Raw genomic sequence first — 4453 nt, forward strand, 5'->3', positions numbered from 1 at the left:
ACAGATTTTTCTCTCTTCTTTCTCTCTTTCTCTCTGAATTTTTCTCTGGTTTTTCTTGCAGGTTATGAACAATCCAGAGGAGAGAAGAGGGTATTTTATATCATAAGGAGTTGCTTCAGATGAGGGTTTGCTCCCACAAAAGACAAAGATGAGGTTAGACAGCTGGTGACATGCTTCAGCACACCAAGCAGCACAAGCAGTTGAACTTTTCCTTCCCATGAAGAAAGCTACAAGCAGCTGAAGCAAGTAGCTTGTGACCAGCATGTGACTTCTAATGAGCAAGCAGGCAAGCAAGTAGGTGTAGGTCATGTGACCTAATTACTGAGGAAGCAAGTAGGCTAGAAGGTGCAAAGCATGTGACTGTTCAGAAATAATTTTAAGAGTTTTGTCGATATTTTCCGGACTGTTTCGACTAAATATTTTTCATCATTCGAATCTCGTCCTGCTCTGAATAAACTCACCCAGCATGAATAAAAATCAACGATAATAATTAACACTCGACCAGAACCATCAAGAGATGGTTTTTCGACCAAAAGACAGCCCCGTCGAGATTAATTCACCGTGTCGATTTTTATTTAAATTCTGATCGATCAATCTTCAAACTGATCTTAAAGAATTTTCTTGACCAAAATTATATCTGCTCGTGAGGGTTATTACATTCTTCCCCCTCAAAAGAATTCGTCCCCGAATTCTGAAAACGTAACTGTACACTCTTTACTGAACAGTCTCTGAAAGGAGTTCTGGATATTAGCTCTGACCTTATCTTAATCTGCCCATATCAAAACAACTCATGGTTGATCCCTTGATTCTCCCAACCGATCCTTTCTTTTATGAGCAGCCACTTTCAAGATAACCAAATTCTTTACTCTGCACAACTCTTGTCAACTGCGGTCTGCATACTTTTTCTAACAATCTTGTATCTATAGACTATCACTTCTCAACCTTTTTTATCTGGCTTTCTCCCATAACAGCAACATGAAATTTGGAACGTGAGGTGATGTGCCATACGTGAATGTAACATCTCCAGTCTGGTCAATGTTAACTTGATTAACCGTGCAACAATCAAACAAGAACATGCACGATCAATCACGCTAACATGATTCAGACCAAGGGTGCCACTCTCAAATACACACAAACACACTTATTCCAGAAATGATTTCCCTTACAGTATTCCATACCCTTCTTATCTATCTGAGATACTCTTCAAAAACTTCTGAACGACTCAATCTCACTGAAATTTCGCATATCCAAGTCTTGTTCTATTACTTTCTGATTTCCTTCTTCTGTCTAGTAACTGAGGAATCAACAAGTCCTCTTATACCAAACTTGATTTACCAACGAAGTACTCTTGTATGATGACTTCACACTTTCTTTGTTAATATATCTTCTGATCTCTTAGCAACTTGAGCATCCCCATATGCCTTATGGTTATACCTTTTTCCTTGCACTCTTCAATCTTCCTTGGGATTTACTTCACATCTGCTTAATTTTAGGTTGAATTTTGATTCCTTCTCCCACATCTCCACTTTATGAACTTGTACATGACACAGTCCTCATACTATTCTTCGAAATTCTCTTCACCCAGTTCCTTCTATGAATTCCTTAGATTCTCATCCTTCAACTGAGTTCCTCAAATACGAATGAATAAGCCATCTTGATTTTCTACTTGCAATCTTGAAGGTTCTCTATTCTTTCCTTATAAGGCAGCAAAATAAATCACTCCCAATTCCGCTTCATGATTCTTGAGATCCTACTCCATATCATCATTAATATCACTTCCTCTTAAAGCATAAGCAGCAATATTTGCTCTTCCTTAGGCTTCTTTGATCAGTGAAAACTTGCATCCTTTCCCCATATTGAAATGATCACTAAATTTGATGTGCAACAGAACTGCCACCAACCCCAACTTGTGCATCAAATAGTTTTCCTTATGCTTCCTTAGCTCCCTTGATGCATAAATGATTACCATATCGTCTTGCATTAGCATTCACCTAGACCAACACATAATACATCCATGTAGTAGTATATGGCTGGTTAGGCTCATGCAAGTCTAAGATATGCATAGACGTAGATACTTCCTCTAACTAATTTCATACTTCATCAATACTTTTACTCCATTCCAAGGTAACACCATTCTCAGTCGATCAACTCATTGGTGGATATGGTTTCTAACTCTTGAACAAACTTCTGATGGTAACCGGCCAATCCACAGAACTTCGAATCTCGATAACTGAAATTGAGTACGACCATTATGTAGTAGTAGCGATCTTTTGTAAATATGCAACAACTCCTTGTTCCATTTACTGACTAAGGGATCTAACTTCCAATTTCCGTGCAGAAATATTTACTACAACGTGAAGTGTCCATCAAACGTCCTTGGAATAAAACTGCGCCTTGCGACCGATCTTAACCATTCTTCAATTCTAGAACTTGATACTTGACCCTGATGGTCACGTCCTTGATTTTATACTCGAACATAACCGCAAACTCTGGTTCTTCTTCTTTACCACTGACATGGGTACACTCCACAGAAAATAACTAAGTCGAACAAAACCTTTCTCCAAACAAATCTTCTGACTGCTACATGAATTTGGCTAGAACCACTTGGATAGATGCCTAGGCAATTGCAGCGAATCAAGGTTCAACCAGAATACTTGACGGGTTACTTTTGGATGTCAACAAATTTTCCACTTTCTTAAACATAGCTTCATGTTCCCTAGTTATCTAACTGTCCTCGATACTCTGCTTCTTGTTATTTTCTCTCCGCCCAATTATGATGATAATGGAATACGCCACTTCACCATTTCCCAAAAGGTTCCCAACTCTCCAGACTGATATGAGCGAGGCTCCAACACTTAGTAGAATACCATTGCAGGCCAACGGTAACTGGTCTTCTCTCAAAGACTTCCTTCCTCAACAACATCCTAATTGAGCTCAATAACTAGATAGCCAATCTCACTCTAGATAGAAACAAACCGCTCTAATGGAAGGACTAAGGAATGGGGATGGGATACGAAGGCATACCATAACTCTAAATGGCAGCCAGTACTTCCACGAATAAGAACAGTGTACTTGAATTCACTAAAGTGAATCCTTCCTAAAACAATGACACTACCCGAGAACTACATCTATGTGTTGTTCCCGCATCAAACACAATATGGGTGGAAAATTCCGTCCATAGGCAAGGTATCATATGACACCTTGATCACTCCTTCACTTATTTATTTAATCATTCATAAATTTTTAAAATGCACACAACATGCAATGTGATAAGAAGCAAACCTGTGATTGGACCTTTTCAGAGGTTTTGACCGTCCAGGCAACTATAAAGTGTAGGCTCTACCCAAATAGCCTAACACTTGGATGTGGACTAACGGTAAGGAAAAGCGGACAAGTTCAACAAGTGTTATCTTAGGCATAAGTAACGTAGATAGGGTAACTTCATGAGGAAGGGTAACCTAAATTCTTAACTCTTCACAAGAACCACCAAAGCGCGAATGATGCAAACGTTCCAGGATTTCCCAAACTTTGACAATCACGACCATTCTGTCTTTGCTAGTCAAAACCATAACGGCTCAAGGTCCTCGATCTTGATCTGATGAAATGTACACCCAAAATCATCCCCAACGACTTACTTAACTCACTTCTTGAAACTGACCTTTGATCTGCAGCGGTTGGAAAATAAACGGTCTGCATGACTTGGTTAACTTCTTCAGCAATAATAGCTTCTTTAACATTCACGTCATACTCTAACATCTCCTCGAAGCTTTGAAACTCCATGGTCTATTATCTACTCCAAAATTCTTGTCTATGTTCCCAATGATTTTTCGTATGATCTTTTGCTTATTCTCCAAACCATAATCGATGAATCCAATTCACTCGATCACGTATCTCGATGCTTGTGTAGAAAATACTACTTCCTGAACTCATGAAATCTGTCCAACTTGAACTCAACTCTCAGAAGTAATTCTTGACTCTCGACCAACAACTCATAGCGTTCATCTCCAAATAGCTTGGTGCCAAATCCTTCTTGTAATTCTCTGAACAACGGCCACGTGAATATTCTGCTCTGAGTGTTGGATCCCAAATCTGCCTTAAGCCAAAGTATACTTCTAACGGTTTAGTCCTTCTTCAGTATCTTATGGTCCCAACTTCTTCTTCTTTGCATCATAAGCTTCATGATATTCCGTTGCAAACAGAATGCTTCTGGTGCTTCCATCATCTTGTAATACAGTCAAACCATCTCTTCCTCCAACGCTAAGCTTGAAACAAATGCTTAAGAAATAATGCTTGTATGGCTGTGGTGCTTGTACGTCTTAGCATGAGCTGGTTAGACTTGAGAAACCGGAATAATAAGTGCATCTATGTGATCAAGTGTAGTCGAATCGCTCTGAACCGGATCACAAACAACACCCACCTTGACATCGATAACACACGAGTCCGGAGATGTATT

This window comes from Brassica rapa, unplaced genomic scaffold (genome assembly GCF_000309985.2).
Source record: "Brassica rapa cultivar Chiifu-401-42 unplaced genomic scaffold, CAAS_Brap_v3.01 Scaffold0790, whole genome shotgun sequence".
In the NCBI taxonomy this organism is placed as follows: Eukaryota; Viridiplantae; Streptophyta; class Magnoliopsida; order Brassicales; family Brassicaceae; genus Brassica; species Brassica rapa.